Genomic DNA, 24,428 nt, shown 5'->3' with positions numbered 1-24,428 from the left:
TTTGGAACAATTGCAAATAATCGTAACTTCAAGAGGCAAAATATATCATTAGAAAGGTTAAATCATTGTGTATAAAATGGGGCAGATAAACTAACCCAAGATAACAGCTTAAGACTGAACAGGATAGAGAGCAAAGCCTGGTGCAGAAATACAGTGGTATTATGTGGGGCCAGTGGGGTGAAATCCTTTAACAGGGTGCTGCCATAGAAATGGACAGTGCTGGTCCTACCATTAGGCAGAATGAGGCAGATGCCAGAGGGAGGTGGCAGCAACCAGCCCAGCCATTCTTCTCTATCAGAGATCAGAGTCCTGTTGTGTCCCACCTAAACTAGCTTGCATCCATTGAGAGGGTGCTCACTTATGGCTTATGTGTGTGGTACGGAAGCTGTACTACCCAGGACAGGATGGGCTTGTGCAGGGTTGTTAAGGCAGCAGAGAGCATTGTTGGCTGCCCACTCTCCACCTTAGAGCAGATTTATGCCGCAAGGTGCCATAGGAAGGCACTGGACATAGTAAAAGATCCATCGCATCCTGGTCACTGTCTCTTCGAGCTCTTGCCGTTGGGACGGAGATACAGGACGATGAAGACAAGAATGAGCTGTCTTAAGAACAGCTTCTTCTCCAGAGCGATCTCGGCCCTGAATGGGAAGCCGGGACTTTGAAAGTCATCTAATCTCCCTTGCTGTATTATACTGTATTGTTTAATTAGTGTTTTTATGGAGCAGTCAAGTAATTTCATTGTCCCCGAAGGGGCCAATGACAATAAAGATATTATTATTATTATTATTATTATTATTATTATTATTATTATTATTATCCCTCAGGTGCTCTAGAGGGTGCTATGCCATTGCCATTCTTGACATGAGATGCACCTTCCCATCCTGTCAGCCTCTGTACCTGGAATGTGAGCCTAGCAAATTTACACCCCCAGTTCCAATGCATGGGAAAGGAAGCGCAGCTATCCTTTCAAATTTGCACTTCTCCGAGTGTTGTGTTGCAAAGCATGTGTACAAAAAAAGTTTTTAACAGAAGAAAGAATGCATGGAAATGCTTGTATTAGTGAAAATAATGTGCAAAGGGGGTAATATTAGGGGAAACTTCATCGAAAAAGTGTTCCCATTGGGTGAAATACACACAAAGTTCTATACAGATTTTCATGTGGACTAGATTTTAAAAGTTAACTGATGTGCAGATGGGGTGAACCGAAGAGAAGACTGGAAAAATGAGGAACTGAGAACACCAAAATGGACAGAAACCTCCTTCCCTGGCTACCACATCTTAACCCAGGCATGGATCCTTTAAATCTCCAGCTGAAACAAGGGTGATGGGGAGACATGGTCCTCTGTGGCCTTTCCATATAGGTCCCTCTTCACCTGTTGTGTCAAACAGGCTTCCAGGTGTGCTGCATGTGAGGCAGGCGGATGGAAGCATGATGCACCACACCAAAATCGCCAAATGGGGGGAAAGGGGGTGCAATGAAAGAACACTTTCCAGGCTTAAAGCATCCACCTTTCCTCAGGAAAAAAGTCTGGGGGAAATTCTTACTCTCTTTGGTGCACCAAACCATATCTCTCTCTCTCTCTCTCTCTCTCTCTCTCTCTCTCTCTCTCTCTCTCTCTTCCCACCTGCTATTGGGAGCATGGAAGCAGCATTCAAGTACTGAAGTGCCATCTCTGAGGTGCCGTTTTCCTTTCCCTGTTAATTGCAGGCAGCAGAGGCTTGTGCCGTAGTTTGAAATTAAAAAGAAGGTCATGACATTCTAGGGGGCTTTTTGCCATTTATGAAACTGTCACAGGCCTTTCAAAAGTCAGATATTTGAGTCACCAGGGGGGAAGAAAGCAAAATGTGTATGGGGCTTCTGGGGGAAATTGCCTTAATTTTTTTTTTCATGGTGGAAGTCTTTTATGGCACACTTTGAGACAGCCGAACGGTGCCCACAAACTTCAGTAATTGATCCATATAGTCCGGGCTCTCTGACGACTTGCACAGTGTGCAATGCATAGAAAGCAGCTTCCTTGCCTGTGATTACGTTGCTTCCTCCATGCAGAAATCATGTAATGAGGAATCCATGCTGTGAACATCCAACTCTTTCATTGATGGGGATGGCTCTGTCACGTTTTTTTAAAAAGTGACAAATTTGCAGAGAGAGTGTCAAAGCATCCCTCAGCCACAATGCCTGGCAGTTGTCCATGTTGCTATTTGTTAGCAAGCTCTGTGTGGATAAATGGCAGCGGAATCACGTGAGTTAAAGCTGCATTTTCTTCCGTAAGGGTAATGAAGCAAATCATATTTGGAAAGAGAAGGGGGAAAGCAAACTCAAGTTCAAGTGCTTAGTTAAAAATATGGATGGGAAAGAAATTCAAATCTGTTTGCATTCACTCACTTTGAAAAACAATGTGCAAACTGAAACACAGCCACCCTTAAAAATGTGTACATCTCCACATTTTGCAATGCAGTTATCCAGCTAAGTAACATGTACATGAGTGAACATACAAAGGAAACTGTGCATTAAAATGCATATGTTAGTAAAAATAGCATGCAAAAAAATAGCATGTTGGGCAAAAATTGCATAGATAGATAGATAGACAGATTATTATTATTATTATTATTATTATTATTATTATTATTATTATTAATGCCCCATCCATCTGGCTGGCTTTCCCCAGTCACTCTGGGCGGCTTCCAACAGAATATTGAAATACAATAGTCTATTAACCATTAAAAGCTTCCCTAAACAGGGCTGCCTTCAGATGTCTTCTAAAAGTCTGGTAGTTGTTTTTCTCTTTGACATCTGATGGGAGGGCGTTCCACAGGGCGGGTGCCACTACCGAGAAGGCCCTCTGCCTGATTCCCTGTAACCTCACTTCTCGCAGCGAGGGAACCGCCAGAAGGCCCTCCGCAGATGATAGATATATAAAGACATTCATACTAAATTGCTGATTAATTTTCATGAGGACTTTTAAAAATGAAAAATCATAAACTGGTGTGCAAATGTGGAGAACCGAATACTAGAAAAATGAGAAGTCAAGAGAAATTAAAATCGACAGTTTTGCCCATTCCTATTTAGTTACAAGTTCTTCTTATGCTCATCTAAACTGGAAACGTTCAAGGACAGGAGACTTCCCAAATGGCTGGTCTCTCGGTTCCAGTGATTTATTGGCCCTGCATCCCTTTCCTTCCCTCCTCTGCCACAGACTGATGGAACGGTTACAGTGAGGAAGAGCATACTGGCACCCCCCAAGGAACTGTTATGACATCGCCTTCTGGGCCAGGGATTGTTTAGAACAGAGAAGGTGGCTATTCAAGGATCTTAAAATGTTACGGCTGTTTGAACAGAGAAAGCACACTTTAATACGGGCCAAAGGTTTATTTTCATCAATGCATGCATTTCCTGACTTTTAAGCAGAACCAGCCTGTTCTTCAAACTATCCCAGACCTGACCTGGCTATCAAACTTTTGGAGGCCCACCCTTAATCCTGATTCGTATGCTTTTCACCTCTATATATTTGGGGATTGGGGTGCTTTGGGATTTTTTTGTTTTCTTTCAGACATCCGCAAAAGCCATTGTAGCCATCCATTCCTTGAAAATGAAGTGTGTTTGTGTGTGCGTTTCAACTGTTGCTTGTTGTTGTTTGTTTTGTTTTGTTTTTTGCCCTCTCTTTTCACACCCACAGGAACACAAATAACAAATCAATCACCCCAAGTAATTCCAGAATATGAACAGGAAACAAGCACAAAATTCAGACAAACATTTTGACCTTTGCTGTTGGAAGCCCATTTTCTCCATTTATGTCCAACTGCTCACTTAGCACACATCGAGAGCCAGTGTGGTGTAGTGGTTAAGAGCGGTAGTCACGTAATCTGGGTAACCGGGTTCGCGTCTCCGCTCCTCCACATGCAGCTGCTGGGTGACCTTGGGCCAGTCACACTTCTTGAAGTCTCTCAGCCCCACTCACCTCACAGAGTGTTTGTTGTGGGGGAGGAAGAGAAAGGAGAATGTTAGCCGCTTTGAGACTCCTGAAGGGGAGTGAAAGGCGGGATATCAAATCCAAACTCTTCCTCTTCTTCTTCTACCCACTTTGCTTCTATCCTGCTTTTCTTTAAATATGTGTAGTGAATATTTGGGGGAGAAGGATCTGAACATTGGCTGGTCCTAAATACAACATCTAAAAAGCTGACATATATATATATATATACATACACACACAGAGAGAGAGAGAGAGAGAGAGAGTACAGTGGTGCCTCGCAAGACGGAAAACCCGCTAGACAAAAGGGTTTTCCGTTTTTGAGCTGCTTCGCAAGACGAATTTCCCTATGGGCTTGCTTCGCAAGACGAAAACGTCTTGCGAGTGTTCCGATTTTTTTTCGCTTTCCCCCCCTTTTTCTAAGCCGCTAAGCCGCTAATAGCCTTTTAGCCGCTAAGCCGCTAAGCCTTTAATAGCCGCTAATTCGCTAAACCGCTAATAGCGCTAATCCGCTAATAGGGTTGCTTTGCAAGACGAAAAAACCGCTAGACGTAGAGACTCGCGGAATGGATTATTTTCGTCTTGCGAGGCACCACTGTATATGATGTTGGCTTTTTGCAGTATAGTGACGCTGCAGAGAGCTTGCTGGGGAGATCATGCATTAAAAAGAAAGGACTCAAAAAGTACTTAAAGAAGGTTTTAATAAGAAAAACAAAAACTCCATTTACACTAAATATATTAACAAACAAACATGACCCAACCACCAACCCATCCCCCAGGGTAATGGGAGAGCTAGGTGCTGCTCCTTATATACTCTACCCAAATGCTGACACGCCTTAATCAAATACAACTCAGCAGCACCTGCTATGTTTCACAGCTGTAAAGCTGGGTCTCGTTATCTTGCTCTGGCCCTTGCTCCGGCCCCTTAAAGACATACACATGGAGTGGAACAATGATGAACCTTTACATTTAAAGAAACCATTCAACATTTCCCCTGCGGTTCATCATTGTGGAACAAAAACATAAAGCATACTTTGTACATGTTTTTCATGTGTGATGTAAACTGCAACCTATAATGTATGGTATGTTTAAGGTACATTACCACTCTCTTAAGAGCAGAGAAGCATTGCATAGTGGGCTTTTCCACACTGTGAAGCATCTTTTAACAAAAGCTTAACTGTTTCATATTTTACACTTAGTGAATAACACAAAACATAATCTTCACCTGGAATTTGTTGAAAACCCCTAGCAACTAATCTCGCCTTGTACCTTGCAACTTTATTTTTGTCATTCATTTTAACTCTATAAACCCATTTTGAATCAATAAGTCTCATATCTGGGGTTTGTGGTACAAGAGACCAAGTGTTATGCTCTTTCAAAGAAGCTATCTCAGAGTTCATAGCTTTATACCAATTTACAGCTTGGTGCTTAGGTAAATTCTGAACATCATTGTAGCTTTTTGGCTCAAAAACCACCTTATTGGCATACACAGTATTAAAATGTTCATCTGCAAAACGTTGTGGCTTCTGCCTCTTTCTATCTGAACGTCTCAGTCCAGAAGGAGAGTCAGACTCCTCAGACTTAATGGGACTGAGTGAACTACTAGTTTCAGGTTGTAAATCATCATTGTCAGACTGATGAGGTGCCTGTAGGCTAAGCTCACGGTCAGAAAACTCAAGAGAATCTAACCTCCCCTCAGATGCCTGTGACTTTAAATCATCAAACAAATTATCAGATTCAACAGGCTTTTTGTCTTTTTCTATTAATTCAGAATCACCATTTCCTCCTGCTGCTGCTTCCTCTTCTTCCTCAGTATCATTTATACCATCAGTATCTTGGAAAACAGCAACCCCATTCCAATTTACAGTTTGTATCATGCTTCTGGTAATATGAAATTTGCCAGTTGCTGGTATGTAAATTCTGTACGCCCCCTGCTGGTAGCCCATTAATTTTCCCTGGACACTACGCTCACCCAATTTTTGCTTAGCGGGATAATGCATAATTACATCTGAACCCCAAATACGTAGGTATTTCAGATTAGGGCGTTTTTTAAACAGCTTCTCATAGGGGGTGACATCTAAACCAGAATGATAACTGCGATTTCTAACATAACAAAAAGCATGGAGTGCTTCAGCCCAAAACGCTTTGGGCAGATTAGCATCGTGCAGATAAGTTTTAACCCCTGCCTGCAAGTCACGCTGCACAACTTCAACAAGCCCATTTTGCCAGGGACTTCGGGGGCAAGATAACTCATGAGTAGTCCCCTGCGCTTCCAGGAATTTCTCAAAATCCTCAGAAACAAATTCCCCACCCCGGTCAGAAAACAGGTTCTTAATTGGTTTGTTAAAGTGCGTTTTTACCCAGTTGCAAAAAACCTTGTACTTCTCAAATGCTTGGGACTTCTCAGCTATTGCATAAGTCCGACAATATCTACTATACTGGTCTATGAGAGTAAGCCAGTACTTAGAACCTCCTAATGATGGTGGGAGTGGCCCAACTAAATCACAATGTACACGCTCAAATGGCTCAGTTACTTTCCTATCTGAGCACCTACCCTTGCGTGCAACCTTAATCTTATTCTTGCAACAGGATAGACACTGCATAAAGAATTTGCATGGTTTTAAGTTGAGGCCATTGACAATATTCTTTGTCTTAATTACATCAGCAAAATTCAGGTGTCCCAGAATTCTGTGCGCCACGTGGATACACCCAGAATGTGGTTTTACATTCCTCAACCCCTGGCTTGACTGTGCTGCTCTGCAATTTATATGTGATTGTGAGTAGGTGCGAAAATACAGTCTATATAAACCATCAGATTCCCGGGCATACAATAGACGTTTGTTCCCCTCGTAAAACTCACACATAGACTTTAAGAAACGCACAGTTATGCCTTGATGAGCAAAGCACCTTACTGACAATAAATTGTCCACTGACGGGCAGTAAATGCAGTTCGCTATTGTAATGTTTAAAGAGTCAAGTTTAACGGTACCCCTGCCAAGCGACTGCAAGACTTGTGAATTGGCTAAATGTACATTACCAATTTCCTCTTCGAAAGAAATAAACAAGCTTCGATCATTGCAGATATTTTGAGATGCTCCTGAGTCGACAACAAAAGACTTCCACTTGGCACCTTTAATTCTTTTACGATCTTTAGTCCGAGCATGAAAAGCTCGCGGCTCGTTTCTGTCTCTACTATACGATGCCGGCTGCTGGGCTGACGACCGTGATTGACGAACAGAAACAGGCTTGGGAGTACTTTGCTTTCTTTTGGATCTGCAGTCCCTTGCAAAATGTCCTTGCTTATTGCAGAACCAACAACGCTTTGCAGCTTTAAATGCAGTTGTATCACCACAGGTTTGCATATGGCGTTCCTCATTCTTTCTGGAAACAGGAGTGCTTATGGCACAAGCCTCCCTTCTATCCAACTCGCCCATTAATCTTGCCGTTACCCCTTCCACAGTTAATTGTGCTGGTGGAACGGCAGATATCTGGCTAGCTATACCATCAAAGTCCTCATTAAGGGAACAAAGGATGATAAAAACATACTGAATATCAGGTACCTCCATGTCCCTTCGAATTAATTCGCCGCGTATTGCCTCCAGACGTCTCAAGTGTGCTGCCAAATCACCACCCGGCTGCAACTTCGTCTGGTACAACTGCTTGAAAAACGTCAATGCAGACGCTGACTCTTTTCTAACATGCACTGCTGCAAGACTGTCCCACATTTCTTTGGCAGTTTTCTTTTTTCTTATATAGACTACTTGCTGGTCACTGACTGCCAAATTAATTATCGCCCTGGCTTTTGCATCTCCTTTCGACCAAGCATTAGTTACAGGGTTAGGAGGGTCATCAGTTACATAGGTCCATACTTCTCTAGAGGTCAAAAGCGCCTCCACCCGTAAAGACCATAAACTATAGTTCTCATCTGTCAGCTGTGGGAAGACCAGAGCCTTCTCAGCTTCAGGAACCCGGTCAACCATCCTGGAACTCTTCCAGACCCACAAAAACTACGCTAACAGGAGAAGGAGTTTTCAAACCTTTCTCAGAGTCCAAAAATATGCAGTCATCCACTCAGCAGCTGGGCCCATAACCAAAGATGTTGGCTTTTTGCAGTATAGTGACGCTGCAGAGAGCTTGCTGGGGAGATCATGCATTAAAAAGAAAGGACTCAAAAAGTACTTAAAGAAGGTTTTAATAAGAAAAACAAAAACTCCATTTACACTAAATATATTAACAAACAAACATGACCCAACCACCAACCCATCCCCCAGGGTAATGGGAGAGCTAGGTGCTGCTCCTTATATACTCTACCCAAATGCTGACACGCCTTAATCAAATACAACTCAGCAGCACCTGCTATGTTTCACAGCTGTAAAGCTGGGTCTCGTTATCTTGCTCTGGCCCTTGCTCCGGCCCCTTAAAGACATACACATGGAGTGGAACAATGATGAACCTTTACATTTAAAGAAACCATTCAACATCCTCTTTCAAGGCCCGCCCCCCAGGTTAATACGCTGTTTGCTTATAACAGCAAGTCACAGCAATAACTTTTACTTACTAACTAACTTTGAAAGATTATTCGTGGCTGTGCTTTCACAAAAAGGATTATTATCAAAAATTTACAGGATATTGACGGAGTTGCAGGGTATTGATCTTCTGTAGACATCAAATGGGAAAATAATTCTAGGCATGAACCTCTAATGTATGGTGGTTGCATATCTGTATTGATGGGTTTCATTATTCTATTGAAACCAGTTCTGGAGAAAATTCCTCAAAGCTGTTATATACGTGGTATCATACACCATTAAGAATTCAGTTCATATCAGTCAGTTCATAATGACAGATCTGTAATTCTATCAAGGCAGACTTGAAGCTTATCCAATGGTCACATAAAGACAGTACAGTGGTACCTCAGGTTAAGTACTTAATTTGTTCCGGAGGTCAGTACTTAACCTGAAACTGTTCTTAACCTGAAGCAACACTTTAGCTAATGGGGCCTCCTGCTGCCGCCGCGCTGCCAGAACACAATTTCTGTTCTCATCCTGAAGCAAAGTTCTTAACCTGAAGCACTATTTCTGGGTTAGTGGAGTCTGTAACCTGAAGTGTGTGTAACCTGAAGCATATGTAACCCGAGGTACCACTGTAGGTTGGATCCAGGCTAGGAGAATTACACACAGCTCCTACTAGAATCAGTGAAACTTATTTAGTCATGATTAACCACATTTATTTCAGTGGCACCTGGGGGCAAACTTGGTCTGGACCTGATTCACTGAGAAATTCTGGAGAGAGATAGCTGTAAGTACAAAACAGAGACTGGTCCATTATATGCCAGCTCCAAGGGTCTTTTGGCTGTTGCCTCACTGTGAGAAGTGAAGCTACAGGGAACTAGGCAGAGGGCCTTCTCAGTAGTGGCACCTGCCCTGTGGAACGCCCTCCCATCAGATGTCAAAGAAATAAACAACTACCTGACATTTAGAAGACATCTGAAGGCAGGCTTGTTTAGGGAAGTTTTTAATGTTTGACGTTTTATCGCTTTTTTATTATTATTAATATTCTGTTGGGAGCCGCCCAGAGTGGCTGGGAAAACCCAGCCAGATGGGCAGGGTATAAATTATTATTATTATTATTATTATTATTATTATTATTATTATTATTACCAAGTTCTGGGGCAGGGTGCCACTAAAGATACCTGGAGATGGAGGTGGTTGCCCCCCATGTCCTGCTTGTGGGCTATCAGAGAAAACTGATTGGGCACTGTGATTGGCCAGAGATTGGCTGGCCATCTGTCAATAATTCTTTAGCTGGAATTCTGCATTTCAGCAGCTGGACTACATGACCCTTTGGTTCCCTTCCAACTCTACAATTCTTTGAACATCACTGGGATACTAACAGTATTTATTTTAAGTCCCCAGCCCACTCCCCCACCCTAACCCTCGAATCATTGCTAAATATTGCTGGCATATTAAGAAAATATAATTGCAATTTGATCATTCTGCAACTCCATATGCATCCTAACTAAATTTGCTATGCTTGATTAGCTTTTTTAAAAAGGGGGGGGAGCTACATTTTAGAACAGATTGTGTTCACTGTATACTGAAGAATTCAATATAACTTAAAAAGAAAAAAGAAAAAAGAAAGAAATCCAACTACATTAATCCTTTACAGCAAAAACAATCACCCCTCGTTGCCTGATTTGCGTGGGTTATGGGCAAGAGGAGGTGTGATTCTTTTCCAAAAGGGAAATCCTAGAACTCAGCTAGGATCTAATTTCCCTGCAAGGCAGCATTAAGCAGCTCTCATTTTCCTTGGAGAACTTTCACCAACATCCAGCTTATTTTCTTTGGGAAGGAAGATGCTTTGAGAGTTGATGCTATTATAGTCTCAGAAATAGTGTGTGCAATTAAGCAAGTACCACTTAAATCCTAGGCTGGGCGAAAAGCCAGCTTCTGGGCTTTAATCATCCCGAGCACACCTGCAGCACATAATAATGAGATGTAAAGTCACCCCAAACAATAAACAGGAAGTTTAGGAAATGGGGACTGAGGTAAATGGGGAGCCGCTTGTCTGGAAGCAATTATTTTACGACAGCACGGAAACGATATCCGGAGCACTTTGTATTGCAATGAGATGTAGCCCTGGGTTGTGGGATTAAAGTTGTCATTTTCTAAAATGGCACCTTGCCTGTAGACTGGAGTATCCATCTGCAATAACTGTCCATCTTCTAGCTGCACCCAATTAAAAGCTGTTCTTAATGCAAATGTGAGCCCCAGGTTCACGGTATCTGCATATTACAGCAACTCCCCCAAACCGCTTCGTAACCAAATGCCACCAGTTTGTAGAGAACATTCCAAAATTCTCCGCATACAGATCTCTTCCTAGATTTTGGAGTTGTGAATTGCAAATAAGGCTTGGCCAATTAGGAATTTTCCACTGTTATTATTTCAACAGATCTCAATATTGAATTTGAAATTTTGCACTGAAAACCAGGTGAAAACAGGGGCTGTGACAGTGCTTTTTTTCCTGGGGGAATACAGAGGTACGCATACCCCTAAACATTTTGTGAATCTTTGTACTTTTGTCCATTTACTGTATTTATTTTTCCCGATTTGAACTATAAAATGGTGATTTTCTTGAGTCAAAATGAGAGTATCCCTAAACATTTTTTGAGAAGAAGAAAAAAGCACTGGGCTGTGGTAAATTGTGAATTGACAGACTTTGGGACCCATTTCTTTTTGTTAAGGGCCTATCCTTGTACCTAATTACTGGGATTCATGTTTCACAGGTCTAATTTATGTGGTCTCAGAAAGACCACAAAGAAATGAAGCAAATTGAATTAAAGCTAAACTCTTGCTGCTGTAAGGCTTGCAACCTCCTCTGTTTAATATCTTCCTCCCGCAAAAGGTTAAGAATTATTTCTTCCGTAATTTAAGCATCAGTTTACCTTAAAAATGGAGCCTCATCTTGGGGAGTCGTCTGCAATTTCCAGCCAGAGTTCACCAGCACATGGGGGATACAATTGATCTGCTCAGCTGTAAGAGAAAGTGGAGTCAATAAACCCTACAGGAGACCATTTCAGTGGCCAGCAGGACAGGGCTCCTATGACTTTGGCTCCAGAATACTTTAGCAACTGAAATCCATCAAAAAAACACAAAGGGTTGGGCAAGAAATAGGATTGAGTGAGACAGAAGATGCCAGCAGGTTATGTAAAAAGGTAAAGGGACCCCTGACCGTTAGGTCCAGTCATGACCGACTCTGGGGTTGCAGCACTTATCTCACTTTATTGGCCGAGGGAGCCGGCGTACAGCTTCCGGGTCATGTGGCCAGCATGACTAAGCCGCTTCTGGTGAACCAGAGCAGCGCACAGAAACACCGTTTACCTTCCCGCCAGAGCGGTACCTATTTATCTACTTGCACTTTGACGTGCTTTCAAACTGCTAGGTTGGCAGGAGCAGGGACCGATCAATGGGAGCTCATCCCATCACGGGGATTCGAACCGCTGACCTTCTGATAGGCAAGTCCTAGGCTCTGTGGTTTAACCCACAGCGCCACCTGCGTCATAAAATGGTTACAATGCATTGTGGGTGTTCTGAAGCTTCAGTGGGGGACTTGGTGAAAACCACTCCATCTTCTTGTGTTCCAGATCTGCCACATCCAAACTCTGAACTTTGGACAAAAATGATTGTTAAATGTGTTTTCTGTGGGACATGCAAAATGAAGTAATTATTCAAGCAGTGCATAGTTAAATTATAGAACTCACTCCTCCAGGAGTCACCAATGACCATCAACTTGGATGGCTTTAAAAGCAGATCAGACAATGGCCATGATCTGCCTCCACTGTCAGAGGTAGTCTATCTCTGAGTACCAACCCTGTCAGCAACTGGAGGAGAGAGCATTCATACTCAAATCATGCTTGAGAGTTTCCCTGTGGCATCTGGGTGGCCATTGCGAGATGCTGGACAAGATGGGTCACTGGCCTGCTTCGGCAAGATGTTCTTACGTTCTTATGTTCCCCAATATCCCAATTGCATGGGAAGCAAATCTCCAGACTATGTGAAAAAGGCTGATTATTCAGCTCCTCCTTGGCAACACTCAAATTTCTGCCTTTAATTGTAGTTTGAATGTTTCCTTTTCTTTTAAATGACAAAGAGAGGTAGCAAACATGTCATAACAATCTTAGCATTAAGAATAAACGACGACGGGTGGAGGGGGACAAAGACACATTTTCAATGATTTATTATTAAATTCTTCACTAAAAAACCAGTAAGTTGAATTTTCCTATTAACGCAATTGAGAATGTAATGAGCTTCTTAATTTATGACTTCAGTAAGTTTCTCTGATTTGAATTATAAAACTATCATGCATGCAACATTCTAATTGCCCGAGTGTGTCTGAAGATGACAGTTTGTTTGGTTTTCATTCCGGCATCTAATCTAAATAAATTAACAAATAGCAGACAGTCTCTGCCGCAAGTCATTGTGATATGTGAATAAATGGGTTTGCTTTTTTTTTTTAATGGATAGATTCTAAGTTATTAAAATAAGAATAGTAAACGTACCTCTTTCTTAGACCTCAGAGAGTTGTTTTTCTTCATGGATGACAGCCTTGGCATTGTTTTTAGCCACAGGGGTATCCCTAAATCAAAATAGATGAGGAGCATTTTGCAGGAGGTTTCACCCCAAACGGCAGAAGTTGTCCTTCTGCACCCCACTTCAGAAGACCTTAAACAGAACGCAAAAGGAAGCTCACCTGATCCAACGTCCTGTTCTCACCATGGACATCCAGGGGCCTGTGAGAAACTCACAAGCAGGATCGGAGAAAGATGGCCCTAAGCAGCAGCCGTAGGTGTGGTGGTGCTGTTGATGAATGAAGAAGTGGAAGAGAAGGGGGATGGAGATTTACTCAGAACAACACTATTATTCCATGGGGCTGCATTCCCAAGCCTCTCTCTGTAAATACTGGATAAAAGCAGATGGTAAGGACTTTTCCTTGTCTTATCCATTCCTGGCAACCTGCCATGGGGGTTGGTTCCTAAGCTGCCCAACACCAGATTGGGGGCCATCAGTGCCTCCTGTGGGAGCAAGAACCCTACTGGAGTCAGGGCCAGTCTTAGCATTAGGCATATTGTGACAAGCGCCTCAGGTGGAAGAAGCTTGGGGTGGGGCAATGACAGCTGCCCCCTGACTCCTCCTCCTGCTGAGTTCCTGGCCATTCCCCTCTGTTGGAAGAGACGTGTTGCACAGTCTGCCCTCCCTCAGTCTGCTTGTGATACAATTTTCTAGTACTAAAGTAAGATTCAATTGTCATCTCAATCAGCTTCTGTACACGGAATAGAGGAAGCCATCTTTTTTGGATTTGTTTTACAGTGGTACCTCAGGTTACATACGCTTCAGGTTACAGACTCCACTAACCCAGAAATAGTGCTTCAGGTTAAGAACTTTGCTGCAGGATGAGAACAGAAATCGTGCTCCGGCGGCGCGGCAGCAGCAGGAGGCCCCATTAGCTAAAGTGGTGCTTCAGGTTAAGAACAGTTTCAGGTTAAGTACTGACCTCTGGAACGAATTAAGTACTTAACCCGAGGTAGCACTGTATTGTAATGTAGCATAAAAAAAACCAACTTCCTTATTTTTCCATTTCAAAAATATATATGGGGTGGGTGTGTCATCTTGTCCTTTGCCTCAGATGGGGAAATGGCTTGGTGTGGCCCTGCATGGATATGGCCAAAGGTCCACGCTGTCCAGCATCCTGCTTTTCACAATGGCCAGCTTGATGCTTCTGGGAAACTCACAAGTAGGGAAGGAGGGCAGTTACCTTACTGAGGGCAACAGGCCCTTCCCTGTTGTACATCCTCAAGCATCCAGTGTTCTGAGGTCTGTGCCATCTTTGAACAAGGGCACCTCAATTAGCAAAAAGCTTGTTGGCAGCTATTCGGGCTAATAGCTTGTGCGTAGACCCCTCTTCCTCCCTCGGTTTGCCTCATCAGCTCTTAAGCTGGTGATAGTCTTGTGACAGTTTCATGGCTGCTCTTGTAATCCCCTCTAATTTCCCTCAGGGTTCAGTCAAGAAGGAACAAGATGAGCACAGCTTTAGACCAAATGGACACGTTTATCCATCAAAATGGATGCAGCAGACCCTCCAAGTGTCCCTATTTTTCAGGGACAGTCCCGGATTTGCAGAAGCTGTACACCTACTTGCTGGGGCTGATGGGAGTTGTAGTCCAAAGCATCTGAAAGGCACCAAGTTGGCAAAGGCGGATTTAATTCTTCTGAGATTACCCCAAGACCCCCTCTGCCCCATCACTTTCAACAGCTAAGCTTCTGGTGCTGCTGATCCGAATGGCTCTTTCCTTGCCACAGACCAATGACTGTCCCTTTTTTAGAGGACAGTATAATAGCATTTGTCAAGAGCAAACTGTGGTGAATATCAGGCCTCCTGCCCCTACATAGGCAGAGAGCGAACCGGCAACCTGAGGTGGCCAGATCAGAGGGAGAGGAAACCACTGTGTCTAACAATGCAATTTGTCACTGCCTAGACTCGCCGGCGATGTGGGATTATAAAAGAGTACATCCAAAAGGTTAAGGATTTGTCTGCAGCATTGGAAAGTGATATCAAATTGAGATCGCTTGGGGGAAATAAACATTCACGGCTGTGAGGAAAAGGAGCAGGCTTTTTGCTACCGCCAGTTACATCACCACTTGTCCTTGTTATGAGTGTCCATCTGCATACCCACAGTTGAATGCTTGGGGAGGGGCTGATCTGGTGTCCGTGGGTGGCCTGCGCTTGGCTTGTGGAGCGTCATGGGAGGCCAGGAAGAGCCTCATTCAAATCTCATCTCAGACACAAGGAGGGATGAACGGATCTGCCAATTTCAGTTTCTCATCAGTTTGCAATTTGTTTATTCAAAAAATGTCCCCAGGGTTCAGTTTGCAGAACTGGCACTGTTGTAGGTGCCACATAATTCTCATGTCACACTTGTAAGAAATCAACCTTTTTCTGTGGCAACATCTATACTTTGGAACTCCCTGCCTATTGACACCACGCAGGCACTTCCACTGTACTATTTTCTGCGCCTGCTAAAAATGTTTCTGTTTAGGCAAGCTTACCCAGATATGTGTTTTAATCTCTTTTTGGTTTATGATTGATTTTAAGTATTTGTTCAGTGTTTAAAATAGCTAATTTAACTTTTTTTACTGAGATATCTAATTGTTTTATTCTATTTGTAAACTGTTTTGATATATATATATATGCGCAGAATATAAATTTTATAGAATACTAATAAATAAATAAATAAATAAATAATGGTAGTCTTTTAGAGCACTTTTTTTCCTAATACAGTGGTACCTCTGGTTGCGAACGGGATCCATTCCAGAAGCCCGTTCGCAACATGAAAAGAACGCAGCCTCCAGCAGCGCATCTGCGCACATGCGGGTAGTGGTTCGCCGCTTCTGCACATGTGCATGAAGTCATTTTGAACTTCCATGCATGCGCGAATGGCAAAACCCGGAAGTAACCCTTTCCGGTACTTCTGGGTCGCCACGGGACGTAACCTGAAAGAATGTAACATGAAGTGGACGTAACATGAGGTATGGCTGTAGTTGCCATGTTGCCAAATGTACATACATGTTCCAGCAAGTTCTGCTAATATACTGCATTTTGTGTGTTACAGTAATGTGCATTTTTGTCCACATTACTTGACTGGAGAACTACTTCTAAGTTTGGAGACGTGCACATTTTAAAGGACAGCTGTGCTTCTGTTTGCATGTTGTTTCAGACTGTGGTAATTAGGCGAACCGAATCCAATTTCTACCCCAGACCTACCTGTGAGATGCATCTGTCTCACTCATTATTGACTTTCAGGAGGAATCTGAAAAACATTCCTGCCTACCTAGTCATTTGATGCCTGGATGATACTGTTCTTGGCAACCCTGAAATTACTGGATGAGAGAGCAGTTTTAACGTATTCTTAACATATTCTTAGTATTCTGTTTCTGGAATGTTTTTCATTATGTTGTTATTGATATGTTTGCCACCCTGGGGTCCTTTGGGAGGAAGGGTGAGGTATAAAATTTTAGTTGGTTACAATTAGTTACAGTGGTACCTCAGTTTTCAAACATCTCCGTTGACAAACATTTCGGTTTTCGAACACCATAAACCCAGAAGTAAATGCTTCAGTTTTCAAACATGCCTCAGAGTTTGAACATGCCACACAGCTCCCCCTGAATGCAAGACCCTGAGGCCTAGCTGTCGGCTATTGAGTTTTCGGTTTTCAAATGTTTCAGAACTCGAACAGTCTTCTAGAATGGATTACATTCAAAAACCGAGGTACCACTGTAGTTAGTTAGTTAGTTAGTTAGTTAGTTAGTTAGTTAGTTAGTTAGTTTTAAAATATTTCCACACCCCTACCCATTAAAAATATCACCATGGATTACAACAATAGTACATGAAACCATACTATAGAAACCATATTAAATAGTTAAAATAAGAGATTGACTAACTATTATGGAAAGGTCTTCTCAACTGCCTGCATAAGCCTGACAGAATATAAATGTTTTCAGCAGGAATTTAAATGTTGGAATAGAAGTTGCCTGCTGAATCTCTATTGACAGAGCATACCTTCTAACATATTGAAGTCCCAAAATCAGAACACACGTCTTCCTGCCCATGCTCCTGCACGAGTCATGTGACCAGCGCAAGATCACAGAGCCCAAAAGTTGTGCTTTCTCTCAGGGCCACACTGGCATGGCACTGCACAATACACTTTTTTTTGAAGAGGAGCACTTTTTCGGGGTGAGGTCTCGGCACAAAACTGTGCAAGATCACAGCACCCAAAATGGCTGTGGTGCTCTCATGTGAGGAAACAGGATATCCCATTTTTCCCCAGGATACTTGTGGGGTATAATAGAGTATTCCACAATACTGGGCACTTTCCCCTAGTAGACACACCTCTGTACACATTTTTTTCATTGCAAAACTAGTTTGTGAAAGCCATAGAACTTTGAATGATATCTGAATTTTGGTTTAGGTATGGTTTTGGGAAGTGTGAATTAGGTAAGCTTGCGTTTTAATGCAAACCAAATTCATGCTGATGAGGAAGCTTTAGCCAATCTCCTATCTCTCAGCCTGAGCCTAGGCCATCTGAACTATTATTATTTTAATTGAGCATCATTACATTTTTACCCTGCAATTCCATCAAGGAGCTCAGCCTTTCGCTCATAGACTCCCTCCACTACTTTACCCTCACGACAACAATATAAGTCAGTCAGAAAGACTATGGCTGGCCAAGGCCACGCAGTCGACTTACTGGCTAAGCAGGGATTTGAACCCAGGTCCCCTCTGCTGTAAGTCCAACAAGCCTGTGTACTGTAAGAGCTCTCTTGAGGCAGAAAGAGTAACAATAGTGTCTTCGTTACAGCACTGTTGTGAAGATTGCTTAGATAACGTACCTGAAACACTAGGTATGTCTGTGGCCAGGGAGGCCTTCTAAACTTGGAGGAATTGGTATGGTTTGTGGGGATTGCTGAATGCAGCAGAATGACGAGCCCCCTCTACTTGCGATACAAAAATTTTATTTTATTTATATATTTTAAAAGCTCATAGTTGGCTGTACGGGTAAGCTGAGCTGTCGTCAGCATTTTCCTTTTTATATCCACCTAATGACATTTTAAAGAGCTGTAGATCTGCAAAAATCAATAAAGAAATAATGGGCTACAAGTGAAAGCATAAACCCACTTGGCGCCTTCAGATGCAGGCCGTTAAAGTAATTTGAGCACATTACCAAAAGTTGACTGTAACCGCAGATCAAAACTCAATGCAATTCATCCCGCCTGGGGGGCGAGGGGCAGTTGTCGTTTTTTCCTATGGACAGCACCGCTGCTGAGCTGCCTTTTCTGCTGGAAGTGTTGGGATGCAGCTCAGCTTGTATTAAGGCTGGTGGGTTTGCATGGGCGAAAGGTGGATAGCGAGTGGAACCTCCAAGCTTCCTAGACCTAACCAGTGCTGACCTTCCTTCTGAAGTTAGACTGCTCAGGACTGCTGACCTCATTTCTAGCTCCTCCCTTCTTTGTCCTACCACAAGAGAGGAGACATCTCTGTTGAGATCATGGACCAAACATAGTCCCCTGCTTCGCCAACTTAGACAGAACTAGGAACTCTTTGCATAACTCTTAGGTCAGCTTCCAGGGCTGGGCCTGTTGTCTAGGGAAAAATTCTTCTTATACTAAGTTGTGGCACTTTTGAGGATCTGCCTCAGTGGGATTTACCCCCTGCCCAGAAACTAGGAATAGCCAAATCTCTTGATTTTGGTTTATGACAGTTCTTCGTTTTTCAAGTGGAAATTCATAGGAATTTCTGTGTCTCTGGAGGCTTTCAAGAGCATTGTGCTCAGACTCACTCTCCAGGTAAATAACCCATTCAGTCAATAAGAGACATCAAGCTAGATATATAAGTGTTCAAGCTGGCCAAACTCATAAAAGCAGTACTGTCAGGGTTCAGCCCTGTCCAGACTTCAAACTATCTCATGAGCCTTTTGTGGGCAAAAGGCAGCATAGAAATAAATTACAGGCAACTCTCAATTTACACGGGGGTTACGGTTTCGGGATAGTGCATAAGGCCGAAATCATGTATGGTCAAAACACATTGGGTTCAGTGGCAGGTGAGATTGCCAAATGTGTGGGTTTTTCCTTGATGCCCATCCCCTGTTTGCCCACTTTTATTTTATTTTTTAATTTGCCAAATTCATAAAGCTGAATGTACACAAGTTAAATGTGCATTAAGTTGTGAATTGCCTGAGTAACGAGTAAGAAATAGAAGCAGGTGGCAAGGGATGGACCTCCAGCATCTATATCAGTTCCCAGTCTGAGCTGCTTCATTGCTAAAGCAATGTCTCATTCAGAGTTTCTCCACGCCACACTTTCCAGTTGACACTTCCTTCATTTGGTGAAGCTGCCTGTAGTCTTTGCAAACATGCCATAACAAATTTGCTAGTCTTTATGATGCTACAAGATTATTATTTTTGTTTTGCTGCAACAATAGTTTTATTGAGTCAGTGTGGTGTAGTGGTTAAGAGCGGTGGACTCGTAATCTGGTGAACTGGGTTCGCATCTCCGCTCCTCCACATGCAGCTGCTGGGTGACCTTGGGCTAGTCACACTTCTCTGAAGTCTCTCAGCCTCACTCACCTCACAGAGTGTTTGTTGTGGGGGAAGAAGGGAAAGGAGATTGTTAGCTGCTTTGAGACTCCTTAGGGAAGTGATAAAGCGGGATATCAAATCCAAACTCCTCCTCCTCCTCTTCTTCTTCTTCTTCTTCTTCTTCTTCTTCTTCTTCTTGCTTTTCGTTTGCTAAATTTGAAATCTTTTCTATTTTATCTTTTTTCTTCTCTTATCTTATTGCACATCACTTCGGTAACTTTCCCTGTGAAGCAGTTTATCAATCTGCAAAGATGACAAATACCTCATAACTGAATTTTATGGAGAGGGGAATATATTCCATTTGGAACACTCATCCTCATGTTACCCAGAAAGCAGAATTCTTTCCATTTTGATTCTAGTTCTATGTCTATGAAAACTTACTTTATGCTGGATTTGAAAGCTGCTCTGCAACATTAAACAAGAAAAGTTCTAAAAACTGGCACCAAAACCAAGTATTCTACCAAGCAGAGAGAAGATTTGGAGTCTTTTCCCCAAGACCACAGTTGGGGAAAGAAGAAATGTGCCTGTTTCATAGATATAGCTGAAGAAGTCATAAACTATCAGTCCAAGCTAACAGCTAAGCTGGTTTTGGAAAACAAAGATGCTCATTTGATTTCAGTTAAGAAGGAACAGGAATTGTTCTCTTAGGAGAATTGCAAAGAAAATTCATGCTTTGTACAATCACTTTCTCATTTCCTGTGATCAAACTATTTAAATTTAAATTGGTGGGGAGGGGACAAATTATTTCTTCCTTGTATGCAAATCCCGTACATCTTGATGTATGTGGGGGCCTCATATTTAAGGCATTCTCCAGGAGCTTTCTAGGAATACTGACACATATAAACAAGGCTTTCCCTCGGTGATTTCCAGTTTTTAGTTTGAGGAGCTTGGCAATCATGTCTGAAGTTCCTGACAGTCATTACAAGGCTCACCCATGTGGCATTTGCCCAACACATTGCTGTCAACTGGGTGGTTATTACCGTCTTCTTAATGTAGGGGAAATGAGGAAAATTTGACATCTTTTTGCTACTAAATTTCTATATTTGAATTTGCCATAACTCAGATGCAAGGAGAACTAGCAAATACATTAACAAAGAGGTTGGTCACAGTTTTACTATCTCTGTATCACATGTTTAGAATGGTACTTTCCAACAACAATCAAGTTATTCTTCTAGCAATTTACCGTATTTTTTGCTCTATAACACGCACCAGACCATAACACGCACGTAGTTTTTAGAGGAGGAAAACAAGAAAAAAAATATTCTAAATGAAACAGTGGATGTATGATTTTTGTGGTTCATGCTGTGGCCACAGACATGTGATCTGACAGTGAGTTTGGAGTAGCCCAAAGCATGTGGATCCATGCTTTGTAACCACATTTTTGCACCACTGCGACCCCAGGCAACAGTGAGTGCGTGATTTTTTTGGTGCAAGATGTAGCCATTGACATGCTATGTGATCTGATGGTGAATTTGGGGTGACCCAGTGCAAAAATCCTGAGGATCCATGTGGATCCGTGCTTTGTAACCACGTTTTAAGTGGGGAGGGAAGGAAAAGCACTCAAGGGACAAGGAGCACGCATGGGGTGTGTGGAGAAGGATGCTGCTAATAATGCTATTTAGCGAGCTGAGTGGGGAGGAGAGAGGGACAGAGAGCCTACTTGCTTTAAAGGAGCCAACCGGACAGGAGCCACTTACACTCGTGTTAGCAGCTCCTCTCGTCTCCCGCTTTGCTCCTTTAAAGCAAGCAGGCTCTCTGTCCCTCTCTCCTCCCCACTCAGCGGCTCTTCTCCCGCTTTGCTGTTTCAAAGCGAGCCACGGAGGAGGGAAGGAAGGGGAACCATGGATCCTCTGCTCACAACTGCAGCAGATCCCCCCTGCCACCCGTAGGCATTTGCTCCATAACACGCACAGACATTTCCCCTTACTTTCTAGGAGGAAAAAAGTGAGTGTTATGGTGCAAAAAATACGGTAAATAGCACTGGCAATGAACATGACTGCACATGTGCCCCAACTCCCCCAAAATTCAGGACAGATAAAAGAAAGTCTGTCTTCAAGCAGTGCATAGTCATGGAACTGGATCCCACCAGAGGCAATGATGGCCACCAACTTGGATGGCTTTTAAAGAGGACCGGACAAATTCATGGAGGCTGTCAGTGGCTACTAGCTATGATGAAAGTTATGCCATTGTGCACTGTGGAAGGCAGTATGTCTCTGATGACCAGTTGCTGGAAACCAGAGGAGGTGAGAATGCTGTTGCGCTTGAGTCCTGCTCTCAGGTTTCTCACAGGCCTGTGGTTGGCTACTGTGAGGACAGAATGTTGGCCTGATCTAACAGGGTCTTCTTATGTTCTTAGAAAGATCGACTTCAGCCAGTATAGCCCTGTATGTAGCAACACAGTAATATAAAAACTTTATTAGGCCTAGTCTAGACAGGTTCAGATTCATTCACTGTAGACAAGTAACTCATCTCATAATACAGTGGAATCTTGGGTTACGTACCGTCCTTCTTACAAACGCTTTGGGTAACAAGCTCTGCCAACCCAGAAGTAGGTTTCCTGGTAGCGAACTTTGCCTCAGGATGCGAGTGGAAGCCATGCTCTGGTGGCGCAGTGGCAGCAGGAGGTGAAAGCACGCCTCAGGTTAAGAACAGTTTCAGGTTAAGAAAGGACCTCCAGAATGAATTGAGTTTGTAACCAGAGGTACCACTGTAAAAACTTTAGGTGGCAGAGAGAAAGTTCCATTGTTCCTCGTAGAACAGGAGGTTCTCCATGCATAAATAATAGCATTCCAGGTAGAAGCACATCATGGTAAACTGCTTTGATGTTATTTTTATGAATTTGGGTCTATGAGAGAGAGAGAGAGAGTAGCAAGGCTTTGGTATAAAACCAAAGAAACAAACATTGATATGCAAACATCCGTAATTAAAATACACATTACAGCAATCCCCTTAGAATGCTAAAATATAAACATCCATAATTAAAATATGTAGTGAAACAATCCCGTTAAAACAAGACAGCAATTAAATTATTTACATTATTTATATAAATGATTTACACAAGGGGTTTCAATATATTCTTCTGAAGGACTGTGAGGTGAAATGTACACACATATAAAAAACGTTCTGAAAATGCTTTTTTAAAAGTGTTTTTTAAAATACATTGAATCTTCCATAACGCTTACCATCTAGTGTTGCATTGTATATTGCACTTATAACACACTTAAAACATTTTATTTGCAGCTGTATAGCTGAGTCCTGAGTTTCACAACTCTTACATTCAGAGCAATACACTTATTCACTTTTTTGCACACCCATTTTAATGCCATTTTATATTTTGTGTGAGCAGTGTACATCTCCCTTGCATTTCCTGAAATTTTATTTATGTATGTATTTCACAAGCTTTATATACTACTTGATTACATTTTAAAAAAAACCTCAAAGTGCTTTACAGAAACTGCTCTACCCAGGTATAACAGATTACTCCAGGAGTGGGGAAGCTTTGGCCCTCCAGAGATGTTGCTGAACTACAACTCCCATCAGCTCCTGCAGCAAGCATGTTTTCATTGTGATTATCATAGATGATGATAGATGATAGATAGATAGATAGATAGATAGATAGATAGATAGATGATAGATAGATAGATAGATAGATAGATAGATAGATAGATAGATAGAGTGGTGCCCCGCAAGACGAATGCCTCGCAAGACGAAAAACCCACTAGACGAAAGGGTTTTCCGTTTTTCGATGTGCTTCTCAAGACGAATTTCCCTATGGGTTTGCTTCGCAAGACGAAAACGTCTTGCGAGTCTTGCGATTTTTTTCGCTTTCCCCCCTTTTTCTAAGCCGCTAAGCCACTAATAGCCTTTTAGCCGCTAGCCGCTAAGCCACGAATAGCCTTTTAGCCGCTAAGCCGCTAAGCCTTTAATAGCCACTAAACCGCTAAACCGCTAATAGCGCTAATCCACTAAGCCGCTAATAGGGTTGCTTCGCAAGACGAAAAAACCGCTAGACGAAGAGAGTCGCGGAACGGATTATTTTCGTCTTGCGAGGCACCACTGTAGATAGATAGATAGATAGACAGACCATTAGCATTTAATTGCACTTTAATTATGTTTGTTTTCTTTGTCTTTACCTATAAGCTTCCTTGAGTCCCTGTCTAGGGTAAAAGTGGGATACGAATAAATATACAGTGGTACCTTGGTTCTCGAACGGCTTAGTTGTCAAACAAATCGGCTCCCAAACACTGCAAACCTGGAAGTAAGTGTTCTGGTTTGCGAACATTTTTCGGAAGCCGAACATCCAACGCAACTTCTGCTTGAGTGCAAGAAGCTCCTGCAGCCAATTGGAAGCTGCACCTTGGTTTTCGAACCATTTCAGGAGTCGAATGGACTTTGAGAACCAAGGTACTACTATAATAATAACAACAACATCTGGAGGGCCAGACATTCCCCACACCGTCTCCACCCCGAGTCAAATCCTGCCCCCAACACTCATTTATTTATTTTACAGACTGCTTTATATCCCGAAGCCATGGAAGCAGTATACAAAAAGATTATAATCATAAATATAATAAAGATTAATTGTTTAAAACAAATGAGGGAAAAATATCAAAATTGCAAGTTCTAAAATAGCAACACCCATCTCTACAAATGCTAAAAACAATTAAACTACTTCTAATGTAAGAACATTAGGAGAGCCTGCTGGGTCAGCCCAAAGGGGGCCCATCGAGTCCAGCATCCTGTTCTGACAGTGGCCAACCAAATGCCTCCATGGGAAA

The 24,428-nt window shown here is 42.5% G+C and overlaps 1 protein-coding gene and 1 long non-coding RNA gene across 3 annotated transcripts in view; one reads left to right on the top strand and one right to left on the bottom strand.

Moving 5' to 3' along the window:
- The window catches only part of CHST8 (carbohydrate sulfotransferase 8), a 242,317-nt gene that overhangs the window by 197,564 nt on the left and 20,325 nt on the right, over positions 1–24,428 (top strand). The window lies entirely within an intron of this gene.
- Positions 2,157–13,235, bottom strand: LOC310712311. The gene is made up of 4 exons (XR_014528847.1): positions 13,212–13,235; positions 13,021–13,097; positions 11,407–11,494; positions 2,157–2,212 (listed from the first exon to the last, which is right to left on the bottom strand). It is a non-coding gene; the product is annotated as an uncharacterized lncRNA (long non-coding RNA).

The sequence above is a fragment of the Podarcis liolepis genome, assembly GCF_965112155.1.
Source record: "Podarcis liolepis genome assembly, chromosome: 7".
Classification (NCBI taxonomy): Eukaryota; Metazoa; Chordata; class Lepidosauria; order Squamata; family Lacertidae; genus Podarcis; species Podarcis liolepis.
This window is presented reverse-complemented; position numbering and strand designations above follow the sequence as displayed.